Source organism: Lactuca virosa, chromosome 2 (genome assembly GCF_052849685.1).
Source record: "Lactuca virosa cultivar CGN04683 chromosome 2, Lactuca_virosa_CGN04683_v6, whole genome shotgun sequence".
NCBI classification, from domain to species: Eukaryota; Viridiplantae; Streptophyta; class Magnoliopsida; order Asterales; family Asteraceae; genus Lactuca; species Lactuca virosa.
The window spans coordinates 86,804,716-86,825,537 of NC_136427.1; positions in this window are offsets into that span (position 1 = coordinate 86,804,716).

Here is a 20,822-nt window from a genome sequence, read left to right on the forward strand (position 1 = left end):
ATCTCCTCCTCAGTCTCCCACGTCCACTCTGAACCCTTCCGGTGCTGCCACTGCACCTTCACCAACTGAACCACCTTGTTCCTTAAGGTCTTCGTCTCCCTATCTAGGATCGCAACTGGCCTCTCAATATAATTCAAGCTGCTATCAACCTGAATATCCTCCAAGGGGACTACTGCTGACTCGTCCACCAAACACTTCCTCAACTGAGAAACATGGAAAGTGTTATGGATCTGGCTAAGCTCTGCTGGGAGATCCAACCGATAAGCAACCCGACCCACCCGGGCCAAAACCCTAAAAGGACCAATGAACCTGGGGCCCAGCTTGCCCCTCTTCCGGAACCTGATAACACCCTTCCAGGGTGATACCTTCAGGAGGACCATATCGCCTACCTGAAACTCCAAATCCGAACGCCTCCTCTCGGCGTAACTCTTATGCCGACTCTGCGCAGTCTGCAGTCTGCTACGAACCTGCTGGATCAACTCTGTGGTCTTGAGTACCACCTCTGTACTCCCCATGACTCGTTGGCCGACCTCACCCCAACAGATTGGGGTCCTGCACTTTCTCCCGTAGAGCATCTCGAAGGGAGGTCGGTCTATACTGGAGTGATAGCTGTTGTTATACGAAAATTCCACCAACGGAAGATACGTATCCCAACTGCCACCAAAATCTAATACACATGCCCGAAGCATGTCCTCGAGAGTCTGAATCGTCCTATTGCTCTGTCCATCCGTCTGAGGGTGGAAAGCGGTGCTGAAATGGAGACGAGTACCCATCTCGTCATGGAACCACTTCCAAAATCTGGAAGTAAACCGGACATCCCGGTCCGATACTACTGATACAGGCACCCCATGTCGTGCCACTACCTCGCGCACATAGATATCGGCTAGCTTCTCGGCCGATATGCTCTCCTGAATCGGTATGAAATGCGCGCTCTTGGTCAGCCGATCCACTATGACCCAAATCGAATCAACTCCACGTGCGGTCCTGGGAAGCTTAGTGATGAAATCCATAGTGATATCCTCCCATTTCCACACGGGAATTTCTAACGGTTGCATCTTGCTGTAGGGTCTCTGATGCTCCGCCTTGACCTTCCTGCAGGTCAGGCATCTCTCCACGTACCAAGCTACGTCCCACTTCATGCAGGGCCACCAATAATCAGGTCGAAGATCCTTGTATATCTTCGTCGCCCCTGGGTGAATGGAGAACCGAGACTTGTGGTCCTCATCCATCAGTACTTACCGTACTCCTCCCCAGTATGGTACCCAAACTCTCCCATTAAGGGTCAACAATCCTCGACTGTCATAGTCAAAGGAAGCTACTCGGCCCACAATCCTCTCACACTTTTGCCTCTCCTCCTTCAGGCCCTCGACCTGTGCCTCTCTGATCTGCTCCAACAATGGAGTAATCACTGTCATCCTCAGGCATACATCCCTGATCGGGGCTGCTACCGCCTTGCGGCTCAAGGCGTCGGCCACTACGTTGGCCTTGCCCGGATGATAAAGGATCTCACAGTCATAATCCTTTACCACGTCCAACCATCGGCGCTGCCTCATGTTCAGATTCGGCTGATCCATGAGGTACCTCAAACTCTTGTGATCCGTGTAAATGATACAGCGGACCCCATAGAGGTAATGTCTCCAAATCTTGAGGGCGAACACCACCACCCCCAACTCTAAATCGTGTGTCGAATAGTTAGCCTCGTGAGGCTTCAACTGTCTAGAGGCGTAAGTTATCACATGGCCTCGCTGCATCAAAACCGCTCCCAAACCTGTGATCGAAGCGTCACAGTAGACTACAAAATCCTCTACTCCCTCTGGCAGGGTGAGAATTGGCGCCTCGCACAATCTCTGTCTGAGGGTCTCAAATGCTGCCTGCTGCTCAGGCCCCCAGCGAAACACCACCGACCTCTTGGTCAGTCGGGTGAGCGGAACTTCTATATTGGAGAAATCCTGGATGAATCTCCTGTAGTACCCTACCAGTCCTAGGAAGCTCCGAATATCAGTTGGAGACCTCGGGACCTCCCACTGCATCACAGCCTATATCTTGGCCGGATCTACTAGTATACCCTTCTGGTTGACGAGGTGACCAAGGAACTGCACCTCGCGCAACCAGAACTCGCACTTGGAGAACTTCGCGTAAAGGCTCTCCCTCCTCATCGTCTCTAGAACCTCTCTCAGGTGCTCCTCATGCTGCTCCTGAGTCTTGGAATAAACCAAGATGTCATCAATGAACACTTTCACTGACCGATCCAGCATCGGTCTGCATACGCGGTTCATGAGATCCATGAACGCGGCTGGAGCGTTGGTGAGCCCGAACGGCATCACCACAAACTCATAATGACCATAGCGGGTCGTAAAAGCGGTCTTCTGCACATCCTCCTCCGTGACCCGCATCTGGTGATATCCTGACCGTAGATCAATCTTGGAGAACCAAGATGCTCCATGAAGCTGGTCAAACAAATCATCTATCATCAGGAGCGGGTAACGGTTCTTCACCGTCACCTTGTTCAGCTCCCGATAATCTATGCACATACGGTGCGACCCATCCTTCTTCCTCACGAACAGGATCGGGGCTCCCCATGGTGAACTAGTTGGCCTGATAAAACCCTTTTCTAGCAGCTCCTGCAGCTGCGTAGACAACTCCTGCATCTCTGGAGGAGCCAGCCGATATGGTGCCTTGGCTATCGGAGCCGCACCCGGAACCAGGTCAATCCGAAACTCAACCTGTCTTTCCGAAGGTATCCCCGGCAAGTCCTCCGGGAATACGTCCGGATACTCTCGCACTACTGGTACATCGTCCACTGTCGCCTTACCCTTCTCCCGGGCATCTATAACATAGACGATGTTGATGGGTTTTGAGCAATACATCAATCCTATGGTGTACATGCAAACCCTAATAGCTTTGGATCTAGTTTGTCTAATGAACATGCAATTGATAATCCAAAGCCATAAACCCTAGATCTAATAAACTATAACTAAAATTAGGGTTTAGATCTTACCTTTAATTGTTATATAGCAATAACAATCAATCATTGGCTTCAGAAAGCTTAGTGCCTCAAGTATTGCACCGCTAATGGAGTCACAAACACCAGTAAGCAATTGGATGAAGGAGAGAAGAGAGAGGAGGCACCAAAAACGGCTGGAAACCCTAATCCAAGTGTTAGCCACGTTTTTGGTACCTAAGGGTTCCTTATATACTTAGGCTATTAGGGTTTTGCACTTAGGAAACCCTAATTTGACTGCTTAGGCCCTAAGCAGCCCATGGACCCCTTTTAGAATATCCCTTGGACGAATTCCTTATGGGCTTCCCATAGAATTCGTCCAACCTATATTATTAGGTGATCCATAGCCCAATTGCAATTATCTTATAATTATAAATTCAGTCCCCTTAAGTTTAATTAATCTCTTTTAGCCACAAAATTAATTCTTAATTAATTCTTGACTAATATTAATTAAACTATATGATTTCTCCTTTAATATATTATTCTCATAATATATTAATAAATCATAATTAAACCTTTCTCTCCTTAATTCATCCTACATATTGCTATGGTGAAGGCAACCCAAAAGGACCATGCTCACAATCGGGTCAAGTACATACCAAAATAGTTATGGACTTAGACACTAATCCAACAGTCTCCCACTTTGATAAGTCTAATAACTATTTTGCATAACTTCAGAACCTGATCAGCAATCGTAGCTCTCAAAAGCCGCTGTCAACTCTAATCTTATCAGATACGCGTGTCCTTTAGATAAGGGATCATATATTCCTCCATTCTCAAGATATCGTATAGACGCGAGACATGGATTTAAATCATTCTCTCTGTCTATGTATTGTTTCCCAACATCTGATTTATGACGACTGACAACAGACTACAATTGAACACGTCAACTTAGTCCCGGCTTGGCCAAGCGTTTAGGGTGTCATCACTAAATCATCGAGGGGCCCACAGATACCGCTTTTATCCGACTTTGGGTAAAAGGAATGGATAAACTTCGACTCAAATGCTTGCTTGCACCTACTAATCGAATCACACACAACAATAAGTTTTATAACACCAAGTTACTGGTGCGTTTACTTATCATCAATGTGCAACCGACCAGCAAATAACAACTCACACGTCTCGGTTTCAAGAATATACAATGTTATCGTCTCACTAATCACCCTTGATAAAACCATGAAGTGATTCAAGTGAGCGTGGGTTTAATCCAATACTTTAATCTTATTAAAGCACTGATGAACTCTGCAGCAAACTTGTGCTATGTCTAAACACTTTAGACAATCTACAGACAAAATCATGACAGTCTTGCTTCATACCTACTTCCAACGTATGATCGACGGTGGAGGTTTGTATAACCGAGTTATTCTGGAAGTCAAAACATGCAAAGTGAAACACAACAATAATACTCAATCCTATATGGCCCCAAACTCTTGAGTATAAATAAAACATCTTTTATCTAGTCACCATATTCATTACTCATTATTCATTGTTTAATGTTTCGGAAAATCAACTTTATTACTCGAATTGTAACCACAATTGTCCCATGCTCCAAGCATGCACACTTTAGTTTCCTATGGTCCATACTTTGTAAAAATAGATCAATTGAAAAACTTTTCCAATGACACTCATTTCACAATCCCTAATCCTTATCATTAGTGTAAGAATATAAGGTTCTTGCCACTATTAGAATATGTTAGATCCTAACATTTTATGCAACGACCCTTTCGTAAAGTCATAGCACAAAAGTCACCAGGACTTTGCTAATGAAATTACTAAGTTCTCTAATAGAAATTGTTACAAAACAATTCTATAGATGTGATTTCTCTCACTCAAAGTACATTCATTTGAACATCCTTTTGCATAAAAATTTCTAATCTACATAGATTCTTAATTTCCAACTCCCATTTATGGAAACATTTCCATATTTGCTATATGATAACTCATTGTTAAAAGAATCTTATCAATTCATAATAATGTCAATATAGTCCATCCAATACTATACTTCCAACTACTCATAAGTGACCAATCCTTGGCAAACCTTAGATCATCCTTTGATAGCTGTTTAATTATTTTAGTCAAATCCAGTTCTAGTGCTTTTTCCCTCTTAATGCCCTAGGCATTTGGAAAATTTTAGAATGGTCAACTATTATAGCATATGCAATCGATCCTATACCCTAAGCGTATTGGACACGATGCATAATGTCTCACATAAAGACGTGATACTTTATCAGCCTTCTACCATAATATTTTATGTGTCATGTTCCCATAATTCGAACTATGAAGAGGGATGCCATAATCATAATCGAATTTTGAGAATGCACTATGTATCCTTGACTAAATTTATTAACATTTCTCGATCTATGCTTTAGAATTTTGAAACGAAGTATAATATTCTCTCCCTTAATTATAGCAAAATAACTTTTCAACCTTTGCAACTTTGCAAAGTGAATCTTTGTTTTCTATAATTAATATTGCTAACTTGCAATACTTACCATAATAATCATGCTCCCACTAACATGATGATTATTTTCTTACCAGCATAACACTTATGCTCCCACTAGCTTTGACATGTATTCAGAAAACAATTGAACTTCTAGAAAACAATTCTTATTGAATTTCTCAAGTTCATATTTCTAATATTTAATACTTTTATAAGCCTTTATCAAAGCTTTTTAAGCTCATACATATTTGCCTTAGATAGCTCACATGTATGTCTAAACAATTCAGAATTTATGTTACTAAGTCCCAGATATTCAGACTAATTGCCAAATGTCACAATTCGAACTATAAAGAGGGATGCCGTAATCATAATCGAATTTGAGAATACAATTTTCACAATTGCTATCTTCTTAAAATCTCTCTTAGTGAAAGCATTTCCTCACAATCATTTTCATGAAGGAGGGAAACTTAATGACACTTAGATTTTATGATGTATGTGTTCATATCCATGTGAATTTGCCACAACCATAATCTTAAGACAAGGTTCGCGACAAATCCAAACTCATATGGACTGAACTCCTTCAATACTCGATTCCTTGCCTCATGGTAGCACGAATGCCCACCACGTCTTCCAAGCAACTCACCCTTACATATCAATGTACTTTCCATTGATCAAGGTGCTTTGTCTTTATGCATTCAAATGAGAACTCATAGAACTCACATGCACAATTAACTCAAATGGAATGGCGCAGAAACAAGATAATGTCAACACGATAGGTTATAAACCTCAAGTCGTGTGCTAGTGATGATTAAGTAGGTTTACTCTTGATTTGTTCTTGAAACTTTTCAAGACCATTAAGACTCCCACTGACTCCTTGACATATAAGATTCTCTTGTCAAGAAACATTTCTTGACAAACAAATATTCAAGAGTTAGTGTAGCCTTTTGTCAAGTTTAACACTTCACACAATTGGTCCTGGTTGGTCTTTATCTTATCCAATACATCACAACTTACCAATTTCAAATGTGCAAGAATAAGAAAACTTTTCCAAATTCCACATTTGAAGAGTGTTACAAACCTACTTAAGACTTGTTACTCAAGTCACAATCTTGGAGTATGACTCTTAAGACTTGATATTGGAACGAAGTATGATTGACTTCTTGATTTAACCATTTCTACAATTCTCGATTCCTCTTCTTAGACATGCAATTGCACTAAGAATCACTTAGAGGATCAATTGAGAAATGGTTCTTAATCATTAAGACCTATCATAAAACACAATAAAAGTTACTCTCCCTTCTTCTTAGAATAGAGAAACTTTTATCTTTCTGCCTACTAGATTCTTCTTATTCGTTCTGCTATTGATTGAAACTCTTTTAATCAACTCAGAATTATACTTAATCTTATAGGTATGACCATATTTACTAAACTTTAGTAAATCATGACGAATATCTTTATCACTCTTGTGGTGGACTTGATCAACGCACAATCTAGTGTACTCGATCCCCTAGTCCTTTTCTTGACACTTTGCCAAAGAATTAGTCTAATTTCCAAATATGAAGTTTCTCATTCATCACGCAACCAAGTTGTATGATTCCAAGTTTCTGTCTAATTGAAACTTGGGCTATGAGAATCTTCCTTTATTTGGCAAATTCTCGACATTTCCACAAATAACATAATTAAGAATCAAATCCATTATTGCTAATAGTAGAAACATTCAAACATCAATTTTTTTATACATGCCACTGCAAGGATAAATAAATAAGACAAAATCAAAATTTATATTATTGCGGAAAAAATTTGTCCTTACAATACAATTCAACTGAAAAACTATGCTATTACATATTTCTTATCAATCTATCCTAACTCTAGAGCAGCAGCTCAAAAATATGATCTTCGAATCCATGCGATCGAAATCCATTTCTTCATGATCAGATTCAGCACGCTTCTTCCTTAAGCTTCCTCTATTTTCTTCGATCCTGCAAAACTTCAAAATGTAATCTTATCATGTCACATATTAAGAATCAAAGAATAGGAACTTATAGAGTTAGTTAATGGATTTTACCTGAAGTAGAGCCATACGTCTTGGCTCTCCCATCTCTTAGATCTCTCAGGTAAACAGGGCAGCTTCGTCTCCAATGCCCCTTCTCTTGGCAATAGAAGCAAATGGACTCTTTTGGAATGACACAAGGAACTATCTCAGAATTTACCTTTTCTGGATTTCCAATGTCACCATTTTTAATGTCCATTGAAGTTTGGGAGTTTGATTCACTAGAAAAATTTTCTTGATTAGCACACCAACTCATTGCTGATTCAGCAGCTATAAGCAAATAGGTCAAATCAATGAGGGTCACGTCATGGTCCATCATATAGTACTCTCTAACGAACTCACTATATGATTCAGGAAGCGACTGAAGAAGCCAGTCAACAGCCAACTCACCTGAAATCTCGACACCCAACATCTTTAACCTGTCAATGTGTGACTTTATCTCCAAGACGTGTGCACACACAGGTTTCCCATCTTCGTGTTTACTTGCCAATAGGGCTTGAGTGAGCTTGAACTTTTCAAACCATTGAACTTGTGGGTTAGGGAGAATAATTGGAGGAGGTGGAGGAAGTGAAGCATGGCTCTCATTTCCTTGATCGTATCGTGGAACGTCATCTTCATTTGGAAAGCTTGTTCCAAGGGACTTGGGAAAACCATTGTAAGATTTAGACATCTACAAAACGGGAGAAAATTCAAGTTAGGTTGATTGAGTCCTTAATAAAACACTCAAATGAGTTATTAAGGCTAGGATCCAACACAACACTCTACAACCTAGAAAAGGGATGTCGTAATCTAGTTGCAGAATATTTGAAGGTTTGTAAATGAAGATTTACCAATTTCCACCATGAAAAACGAAAAAGAAGTTTAAGTTTTAAATGAATTGAAACTCCTAGATCTTTTGAGATTCATTGAACTTTTCAGTGGTATGTTTAATCTCGATTATGCCCTTCTATTTGTGACTGGGATGCCGAGGATCGCAAATAAGGTGTGAATAACCATGCGAAACTACGTGGTGCACTCAATGCTACTACCACCTAATCAATGTGTCGGTTAACCACACACGCTCCATTGATCTATGATAAACATCGAGCCACCCTTCACTACCAATGTCAACCCCAAATTAGTGTGCCGGTTAACCACGCACGCTCCACTAACGTTTGACAAGGGTACGAAGTGTAATTCCATAGATTAGCATACAATTTCACATTTTGCCTAAAGTAACTATGATTTGGGAATTTGTAAAAGCATTTAGTTACTTTGCACTTCATTATACTTATAATGGAAGGTTTCGTCCTATCCTACCCGTTCGGCTAACGACCCTCCACTAGTCAAGAGTGCGGTGGGTAAGAGTGGATACCCATTCAATCGTCATTTTATAGGCAATTTCCTTAAACACCCCTTATAGACCAGCTTCGTGAATGAGGCCTACTAACGGTAAGACTGATTTTTTACTCATACATATATAATATTAGACTTTTAATGTTACATATAGTATAAGGGTGTATTTTATACTTTTAAAATACTAGGTGGTCTAATTTAATAAATTATACTTTTAATTTAGTTAAATGTAAACCAAAACTTTATGGAATTATTAACTCTCTTTTAATTATACACTTTAATTAATTAATAAAACCATAAGGGTGTAATTTGAACTTTTTCAAAAATACGAGGGTTTTTAGAATTTCACATTTCAAAATTAAACTTTTAATCAACTTTTAAACTCCAAAACTTGAGCGCAAATTTTGAAACATTTCAAAACATTTGGGTTTAACTATTTAAATTTCAAAAAAAAACTTTTAAGTTCAAATTTAAACTATAAACTTAAAGGGAGCAATTTGAACTATTCAAACTTTGTCAAGAACATTCTAGATCAACAATTCAAATAAGGCAATTATATGGTTTTGACGCAGTCTAATTTCTTGCAAGATAATACACCAAATAATTCAAATAATTAAATTTAATCATATAAGGAAGTAATTATTCAATTAATATGAAATTATCTTTTATTTTGGCAAAGATAATCACCCAATATCATAAAAATCCGATTTCTATCAATAAAAAACGTTTTGGTAATTATCCCACAGCAAAAATAGGCAAGAAACCCAAAAAATCCTCCATCTGACCCTCTGACTCGGCGAGTCAAGTCGAAAAACCTCAAAAAAATCAATTTTCAGCCAAAATTCGATCAAATAAGCATCAAATTCACTAACAAACAACCCTAGTCTCTGATACCACTGATGGGTTTTGAGCAATACATCAATCATATGGTGTACATGTAAACCCTAATAGCTTTGGATCTAGTTTGTCTAATGAACATGCAATTGATAAACCAAAGCCATAAACCCTAGATCTAATAAACTATAACTGAAATTAGGGTTTAGATCTTACCTTTGATTGTTATATAGCAATAACAATCAATCCTTGGCTTCAGAAAGCTTAGTGCCTCAAGTGTTGCACCTCTAATGGAGTCACAAACACCACTAAGCAATTGGATGAATGAGAGAAGAGAGAGGAGGCACCAAAAACAGCTGGAAACCCTAATCCAAGTGTTAGCCACGTTTTTGGTACCTAAGGGTTCCTTATATACTTAGGCTATTAGGGTTTTGCACTTAGGAAACCCTAATTTGACTGTTTAGGCCCTAAGAAGCCCATGGACCCCTTTTAGAATATCCCTTAGACGAATTCCTTATGGGCTTCCCATAGAATTCGTCCAACCTATATTATTTGGTTATCCATAGCCCAATTGCAATTATCTTATAATTACAAATTCAGTCCCCTTAAGTTTAATTAATCTCTTTTAGCTACAAAATTAATTCTTAATTAATTCTTGACTAATATTAATTAAACTATATGATTTCTCCTTTAATATATTATTCTCATAATATATTAATAAATCATAATTAAACCTTTCTCTCCTTAATTCATCCTACATATTGCTATGGTGAAGGCAACCCAAAAGGACCATGATCACAATCGGGTCAAGTACATACCAAAATAGTTATGGACTTAGACACTAATCCAACAGATGTACCCTGCGCAACCCTGCTGAAAGTAGCGTTTCGCTCTCGCTGCTGAACAAAGAATCGGTCCGCGCTGTGGCCTCTCGCCCTGAATCACTAACTCTCCCCCACTAGGAGTTCGAACCCTCACTAACTGTAGCTCACAATACATCACTGCCCCATTGGGGCTCAGCCAATCCGTACCCACTATAACCTTATTCCCTCGCAGGGGAATGGGAACCAAGTCCACTGAAAACTGCTCATCAAATAACTGCAGCGAACACGCCCTATGTACTCTCACGACCCTGACGGTCCTGTCATCAGCTATCTCAACCTCAAGTGGGCAATCCAGCTCCCCCGGAGTCAAACAATATTGTAGCTGAAATGCTAAGCGCAAGTGAAACAAATGATCGGGTAGCCCCCGAGTCAAACAATATTGTAGCTGAAATGCCGTTCACTAAGAACGATCCTATACGAAAACATATAACCATGAGAAACAATCAATATCAATAAGGAGATAAGAGAAAAATACATACCCGTCACCACATCAGGAGTCGCTCGCTCCTCCTCTGTTGTAATCTGAAAATCTCTACTCTTCGCCACTAGCGTCTCACCCCGGCCTTGACGGCCGTCTGTAATCCTCAAAGTAGCAGGGGCAGGTGCTGCCACCTTCCCTGCTGCTGCTAAACTCGGGCACTGGGACTTTCTATGTCCCCTCTGATTGCAATGGAAGCAAATCAGATCAGCTGATGTGGTGGTGGTGGTAGTAGTTGTATAATCTCTACTCATATGCCCGGTCCGGCCGCACTTATAGCAACCGGCACTACCTGCCTTGCACGCCCCATCATGCAATCTCCCACACTTGCCACACCGACTGTGGCTCTGCTGTCCTCTAGATCTGTGATCTGATACCTTAGGCTTTTTGCCCGAACTCCCTGTACCAGAAGCCACCTCTGGCTTCTTCTTCCTCTCCATCTCCAGATCTATCTCCCTCTCACGAGCCCTCGCAATCATATCATCCAGCGTTTTACAGTTGGACCGGCTCACAAATTGGCGGATATCACTCCGCAACATCTCATGATAACGGGCCTTCTTCATCTACTCATCAGCTGCATACTGAGGAACAAGAAGAGCCCTCTCCCTGAACTTGGCGGTAATCTTCGCCACTGTCTCTGTAGTCTGGGTGAGATCCTGAAACTCCCTGGCTAACTGTTGCACCTCAATAACCGGTGCAAACTCGGCTCTAAACCTGGTAGTAAAATCAACCCAAGTCATCGCATCAAGCGCTGCATCATCCCCGATGACATGTCCAATCTCCTCCCACCAATCCCGTGCCCTGTCCTTCAGGAGACATGATGCTAGTCTGACCTTGTCCCCCTAGGGACATCTGCTAGTGCGGAAAGTGTTGGCAACATCAGCCAACCATCTGGTACTCGCTATGGGGTCCCATGACCCATTATAGTGTGGAGCTCCACAAGCTCTGAACTCCCTGAACGTCAATGTGCACGATCCCATCATGGCCGCTACCTCGGTACGGAACGCGCTTAACTTCTCATCCAGAAGCTCTAGGATACCCTCCTTGACCGAACCGAAGATCACAACAGTCTGCTCAAGTATGATGCGAGTAACCTCTGAAGAGAGGAACTCCCTGGTTTGCTCATCTAGATGATCAGCCCCCGAGCCTGATCCTGATCCCTCGCCGGCTCCTAAACTTCCGACTGCTGGCCTAGGGCGTAAAACCACCATTCTGAAAATACACCATGACAAACGTCAGAAACACTAATATATCTCGAGGGATTGCTATTACTACAAGTTTCCTGGTCTCATCTCGGCCTTACTCGATTCATGTACAGATCCTCTGCTTTCAGTAGTACGGGCCCATACTACCTTCCACATCTATCCGTACTTTCCTCAAGTACTGCCTCGACTCCACCAAGTCACTTCTACTACCACTGATCTCTGCTACTCTCATCCTAGGCTTTCCCTAGAGAAATCTCTGACTCCACCCAATCCAGTCCTCAGCTGCTGAAGGCCTCCTTGTAATACCAATTAGCCATCACCTGAATACCATCACATGTGACGAAGCTCAGATAATCCTTCGAGTAAAAGACTCGTCCCTACAACAGATAGACTCAAACAAGAGCTGCGCAATAGGGCCAAATCCAGCACTCTGAGATTATTCAACCCTGAGCACATGTGACGTGACGTATTCACCTAATGGCTAACTCCCATCACTCAGAGTCCTACAAAGCACAAAACAAGCAACATTCGGACACAGGAAACTACTCAAGCAAATATGTTCTCATAACGAGAAACTGTACTAGCATACAATGCTAAGCTCATACTATCAGGCATAACCTAAACAGGCTATCCTACTACTGTCTACTCGATACTTAGCATGCAATTCTCATGAAGCTGAAACACGTATAGCAAGCACATAAGGCATCCTCCTAGATCCTTAGTCCTATTCTAGTATGCTGTTCTACTGAAACTGATAATCATAACACAAACTTGTATGGGTAATTTGGGAGTACTTACTTGAGCTCGGCTGATTGCATGCACCACACCCTTTTTCTCTTTTCAAAGTTCTTTTTCTTTCTAAAAATTCTCTTTGCTTTTCTAAAACTCTTTTCTTTTTAAGTTTCTTTTTCCAACAATTCTTTCGAAAACATTTTTCTTTTGAAAATCGTTTACCATTTCCTTAGTTTGAGTCCAGTCATACCCGAAAGTGTGCCTGAATCCCTCAAACCAAGGCTCTGATACCAACTTCAAACATCCCAAAAATACAACCCAAAAATTTTTCGTTTGAAAACTTTACTAAACCATAATATTAAATATTAAAAGATAAATCCATGGATCATGCGTCTCAAAATGTCATAATAAGTTAATCAAATCAACTGATGTCAAAACATATCAAAATGTCTGAATAAAAATCCCAGGATAAACTGAAGCTGTGGTGTGTGCCATGCCATCATCCCGAGCTCTTCCCCTTACTAGCGGAAGTACCTGAAACCAAAAACTGAAACTATAAGCACAAAGCTTAGTGAGATCCCCCAAACTACCACATACCATACAATAACATATAAAGCAACTACTGGGCCTTGCCCACTGCATCGGACCGAAGTCCGGAAACTGCATCGGACCGAAGTCCGGAACTATCCAGGGCCTTGCCCTCTGCATCGGACCGAAGTCTGGAAACTGCATCGGACCGAAGTCCGGAACTAATCAGGGCCTTGACCTCTGCATCGGACCGAAGTCCGGAAACTGCATCGGACCGAAGTCCGGAACTAACCAGGGCCTTGCCCTCTGCATCGGATCGAAGTCCGGAAACTGACTGAATGTAGCATAGTATAATCATAACTACTAGCATAAGCACATATACTGCATACTGCATCGGACCGAAGTCCGAAACACATAACACAAAGACATGCTTGAATCACAAAGACATCAAGCACACTGAACTACTGCATCGGACCGAAGTCCGGAACTACTGCTAACTAAAGGGGCCGGCATTGTGGCCGTAAACCCGTTCCTACTGGAAGGAAAACTCACCTCGTAACGTTGGTTGCTGAGGTGCTAAATCTGAGACTGTATGACTGCTGCTCTGGAACTCCCTGGCTACAAATCCCATAAACACTAGATTAAAAACTGATACTAATCTCAGGGTAGAATGACTATTTTACCCCTGGTCAAAGTCAACTTCCTGGTCAAAGTCAACTTCCTGGTCAAAGTCGACTTCCTGGTTGACTCTACTCGCCGAGTCCTACGATGAACTCGCCGAGTTCCCGGACTCACACTTTTCTAACTCGTGACTCGACTCGCCGAGTCGGGACGTGGACTCGCCGAGTCCCTCTACTTCCAGATCCTTGTTCTAACTCACTGAGTCCTCTTCCACTCGCTGATTCAACTCATAATTCCAAAATCGGAGAAATCGGGAGGATTTGCGCTCCGACTCGCCGAGTCCAAGAACAACTCGTCGAGTCCTATGCATGTCCTCGCTAAACAGTTGATTCTAATTGATTTCAGTGCATCCAATTCATAGATCTGAGCTTCTAGCTCCAATATAACATGTAAAGTTGCCAACTTTACGTGCATGCATAGAGGTATGAAGCTAAAACACCAAAATAAGCTAGAAATGGGAACCTAGGGTTTGGAACAAGGCCTTGCTTTGCATAAAGGTAGCTACTTTGAGCTCCCGGGGCTCTATGATGACCAGATCTATAGCTCACTGCCCTAGGGGAGCTCCAATCTCGAGTTTGGACCTTGAAATGTCCCAAAAGTGGCAAAACAAGCATATATGAAGTTCTACTAGGAAAATAATCAGGGTAGAGACTTTATTACCAGATGAAGTAAGAAATGGAAGCTAGCTTCTGGATCTCCTTCTTCTCCTTTGCACCTTCTCTCTTTCCTTCGCTTCTACCCTTCCAAGAATACACCAAAACACTCAAAATCAAGAAGGAATCACTCAAGCTCACCAATGGAGGCTAGGGTTTTTAGGGGAACGCTTTATGGGTGTTGGAGGCTGGGATGGGGGCTATAAGGTCGTTTAAATATGGTACAAACCCTAATGGTTAGGGTTTCCTCCTGACTGGCCTACTCTTCGAGTCCAGACGCGGACTCGCCGAGTAGATCACTTAAAACCCGCGTCCAACCTAGCATCTACTCGATGAGTTAGGGCTACTACTTGCCGAGTAGCTCTTTATAAAAGACATTTAATAAATTAAATATGTACCAGGAACGGGGCGTTACACTGTGCCACAACTGATCCTCTAAGGAGACCTTAGTACACTAATATGGCTAAGAAGAGGAATCAGAAATTGTTGAAATGGTTAAATCAAAAGGTGAATCATACTTCGTTCCAAAAACAAGTCTTAGAGTCATACTCGAAGATTGTGACTTGAGTGATACATCTTAAAGAAGGTTTATAACACACTGATCAAATGTGGACTAGAAATTGTCTTCCTATTCCTGCACATTTGAAATTGATAAGTTGTGATGTCTTGCATAAGACAAATATCAACTAAAACCAATTGTGTGAAGGTTTTGTCTTGATAAGAACCCAGACTAACTCTTGAATATTTGTTTGTCAAGGAATGTTTCTTGACAAGAGAATCTTATATGTCAAGAGGTTAGTGGGAGTCTAAATGATCTTGAAAAGTTTCATGAACTAATCAAGAATAAACCTATTGTTAAACACTAGCACACGACTTGAGGTTTATAACCGATCGTGTTGACATATTCTTATTTTTCTATGCCATTCCAGTTGAGCTAACTATGCACGTGAGTTTTGCGAGTTCTCATTTGAATGCATAAAGGCAGAGCACCTTAATCAATGAAAGTTTATTGATCTGTATGGGTGAGCTGCTCAACTGCTTGGAAGACATGGTAGGCCCTTGTGCTGCCAGATGGCAAGAAATAAAGATTGAACATGGTTCAGTCCATATGGGTTTGGATTTGTCACAAACACTGTCTTGTCATAATGGTTATGACAAATTCACATGGATAAGAACACATACACCATAAGTCTAAGTGACAAGGTTTCTCTCTGCTTCATGAAAATGATTATGAGGAAACGCTTTCACTAGGAATATTTTAAGGAGATAGTGATTGTGTAAATTGCATTCTCAAATTCGATTATGATTATGGCATCCCTTTTCATAGTTCGAATTGTGAGATTTGGCAATTAGTCTGAACATTTGGGACTTATTGATGTAAGTTTTGAAATAGTTTAGACACACATATGAGCTTTCTAATTTAAGGTGTATGGGCTTATCGAAGATTCTCGTATCAGAAATCTAAACGTTGGAAGGAAGTCAATACGTATTGATTTCTAGAAGTCCAGCTGATTTCTGAATACATGTCAAAGCTAGTGGGAGCATAACTGTTATGTTGGTAAGGATATAATTATCATGTTAGTGGGAGCATGATTATTATGTTAAGTGTTGCAAGTTAGCAACATTAATTATAGAAAACAAAAGTTTCAATTCGCAAAGTTGCAGAGGTTGAAAGTTTTTTTGCTATTATTAAGGGAGAGAAATTTATACTTCATTTCAAATCTAAAAGCTTAGATCGAGAAATTTTCATCAAATTTAGTCAAAGGACATAACATAAGGAAATTATATATATGGTAATATTATAGCAAGAGACTGGTAAATTATCATGTCTTTATGTAAGACATTATGTAACGTATCCCATAAGCTTCGGGTATAGGATCGATTACATATGTTGTAATATTTGACCATTCTGATTTTCCAAATGCCCAGGACATTAAGAGGGAAAACGATGCAGAACCGGATATGACTAAAATAATTACACAACTGTCAAGGATGATCTACGGTTCGCCAACGATTGGTAACTTGTTGGCAGTTGGAAGTATAGTATTGGATGGAACATATCGACATTATTATGAATATATAGGATTCTGTTCCGAATGAGTGGTCGTATGGAAAATATGGAAATGTTTCCATAATGGGAGTTGGATATTAAGAATCTTTGTGGATTAGAAACTTTTATGCAAGAAGGATGTTCAAAGGAATGTACTTTGAATGTGAGACTTCATAGATTACTTTGTAATCTCATTGGCAAAGTCTTTGTGACTTTGGTGTTATATCATTACAAAAGGATCATTGCATAAAATCTTAGAATCTAACATATTCTGATAATGGCAAGAATTTTATGTTCTTACACTTGTGATAAGGATTGGGAATTGTGAAATGGGCATCATTGGAAATGTGTTCAATTGATCTATTTCACAAAGTAAGGACGATAGATAACCATAGTGTGCATGCTTGGAGCATGGGATGACTATTGTTTCAGTTCAAATGTTAAGTTGATTATCCGAAACACTATACAATGAATAATGTGTAATCGCTATGGTGATTAAATAAAAGGTGTTTTATTTATTCTAAAAAGTTTGAGACCATATTGGATTCGATTATTCTTGTGTTTCACTTCGCATGTTTTGACTTCCATAATAACTAGGTTATTCAAACATCCACAGTCAATCATACTTTGGAAGTAGGTGATGAGGTAAGACTGTCATGAATCCGACTGTAGATTGTCTAAAGCGTTTTAGACATAGTAAAAGTCTGCTGCAGTGTTCATGAGTGCTCCTAAAATAAGATTTCAGTATTGGATTAAACCCACGCTCACTTGAATCACTTCACGGATTTTATCACAAGTGATTAGTGAGACGATAATATCTCATATTCTTGAAACGGAGACATGTGAGTTGTAGTTTGCAAGTCGGTTGCACATTGACATATGTAAACGCACCAGTAACTTGGTGTTATAAAACATATTATTGTGTGTGATTTGATGAGTAAGTACAAGCGAGCATTTGAGTCGAATTTTATCCGTTACTTTTACCCTAAGAGGGATAAAAGCGATATATGTGGGCCCCTCGATGATTTAGTGATGACACCCTAAGCGCTTGGCCAAGCCTGGACTAAGTTGATATGTTCAATTGTAGTCTGTTCTCAGTCGTCATAAATTGGAAATTAGGAAGCAACACATAAACAGAGAGAATGATTATATTCCATGTCTCAGTTCATACAGTATCTAGAATGGAGGAATATATGATCCCTTATGTAAAGGACACGCTGCTGATAAGATCAGGTTCTAAAGTCGTACTTGCAAAATAGTTATTAGACTTATCCAAGTGGGAGACTGTTGGATTAGGTGTCTAAGCCCATAACTATTTTGGTATGTACTTGACCCGATTATGAGCATGATCCTTTTGGGTTACCTTCACCTTAGCAACTGATAGGATGAATTATGGAGAAAGTGGATTAATTGTGATTTATTAATATAATGTGAATAATATATTAAAAGAGAAATCATATGGTTGAATTAATATTGATCAAGAATTAATTTAGAATTATTCTTGTGGTCAAAAGAGATTAATTAAATCAAGGGGACTGATACTGTAATTATAAGATAGTTACAAAGTTGGGCTTAGGATCCATAAGGAAGCAATGGACGAATTCTATATGGGAGTCCATATAGAAATCGTCCAAGGGGCCTTCTGGAAGGATCCTTTGGGCTGCTTAAGGACTAAGCAACGGGATTAGGGTTTTGACTAAAACCCTAATTGCCCAGCTATATAAGGAACCCATGGGCATGCCAAAATTCGGCCACTAGAAACCCTAGAAGGATTCCATAGCCGATTTTGATCCTCTCCTCTCTCTCTCTCTCTTGTTTCTTCCTTGTTCCTAGTGGTGTTTGTGACTCCATTAGAGGTGCAACATTTGAGGCACTAAGCTTTCAAAGGTCAAGGAGTTCTTGTTATTACTACACAACAAGTTGAGGTAATCATTCTAACTAGTTTATATGTCAATTTCGATTGTTATATGCTAGTCATAGGTTTATTGCTTTGGTATTCAATGTTTTATGTTCAAATTAAAACAAAACCTAAATCAAAGCAATTAGGGTTGCATGTACATCATAGGAATGATGTTATGCCCATAACCCATCATATATAATATCATTAGATATCATATCATTTTATATAATAAAAAAAGATATTTCTTCTAGACTAAATTACAATCTTGGTCCCTGTGGCATACATGAAATAACAATCTTGGTTCAAATTTTGGTAAAATAACATTAACGGTCCCTATTAAGGGTTTTGATAACACCGGTGGCCTCCTAAGTTAACCGAGTTTGTTTTTCCATCCATTTCTAATTGTTGTACACTTTAGAGGGTGTCCATCCTACCACATGTGCTCTATTAAACAAACAAATTAACATATAACTTTCAAGAAGCAAGAAAATAGGGATACAAACTTGAAATTAAATCTTAATTAGGCATATAGGCGTTGCAATGATAAAAGCGATTTTAGAAAACTTACTTAGATGAAGGAGGATAACCATTTCGACTAACATGTTCTTGCTTTTTTACTTCAACAGGTTGAACATTAGGAGATGAAATTAATTGTTGTACTTTGATTGTTTTATCTAAACCACCATCAGTCCCACCTCTAGGAGAAAACAAAAAAAAGAACTTTTACCCAAATCATCTTCATATCCACCGTTCAAAACCCATTTGCTGGAACCCTCAATATTAACATTAGAAAGTTCTAAACATAGTAAATTTGGTGGAGTTTTCTTTGGAGCTTTTGTCTAAACCAGGAAACCTAAGTTGGAACCCAGTAGCTTTGAGATTAAGAACATTGTTGCTTTCAGAATCAAAAGAGATATTAGAGGATTCATAGCTTCTTTCCATCGAATAAGCATCTGATAAGCCTATGTAATCTGTTCTAGTGGTGAACATAGAAATGACGGTGTTTGTTGATTAATGATAGAAAAAGATAAAGAGATTGATGAAGAGAAGAGAGTGTTTGTAGTTGTAGGTGTTGATATAGAAGGGAACCTTCTTTAGTGTTTCAGTCTAAATTTATTTTCGGTTGTAATCTACTATATAATGATGGTATTAATCTTTTAGTAATTAATTAACCTAAAATTATCCTTTAATTCCACTATCACTAGTGTAACCATCTCTCTTTTTGGAAAAGAATCTAGAATATAGGAACATGGAATATGGATGTTCTTTTTCTTTTTCCTGAAATGCCCCATAAATTTGTGCAACGATTGGCAATGGATGGAAAAACATATGCAGTTAACTTAGGAGGACTATCGATGTTATCTGAACCCTTCATAGGGATCTTTGGGGTTAGTTTGCCAAAAGTTGGACCAAAAGTTGTTATTTCAGGTAAACTACGGGGACGCAGACTGTAATTTACTCTTTTTTCTCTCATTGTATACATTTAAAACATTTATAACCTTTTAATTTCCAACTTAATATAGTTAGTATATTAATTTAAACTATTTTATAAAATAAAAATATTATCTTATTAATAGTAGACTTTTAAAATGATTATTATAATACAATTATTTGTTAATTTAAATATTATGTTAAATCTAAAATATAAATCAAAATATAAAATAAATTAAACAATATATTAAATACTATTTTTTTAAAATAGTTAAAAACATTTAAATATTGTAATATAGAACGATGAATCAAATTAAATAAAAAATATATCAAAAAACTTTTTTTTTATTATAATTCAATTTTTTCAAAATAAATAGTTTTAAATTAATTGACAGATAAATTAAGTTTAGTTAACTTACAAACAATGATTTATATATAAATTAACCACTATGATTGAAATTAATATAAATAAATAAATTAAAAATAATAAAAATAAATTGAAAACCATGTTTAATTTATTTAAACATAAACCGCAGATAGATGTTAGACAAAACTACAAAATTGGTCTATGTGGTATGCATTTTTTTTTCGAGGTGTAGTCTAAACCTCGATTTTTTTGG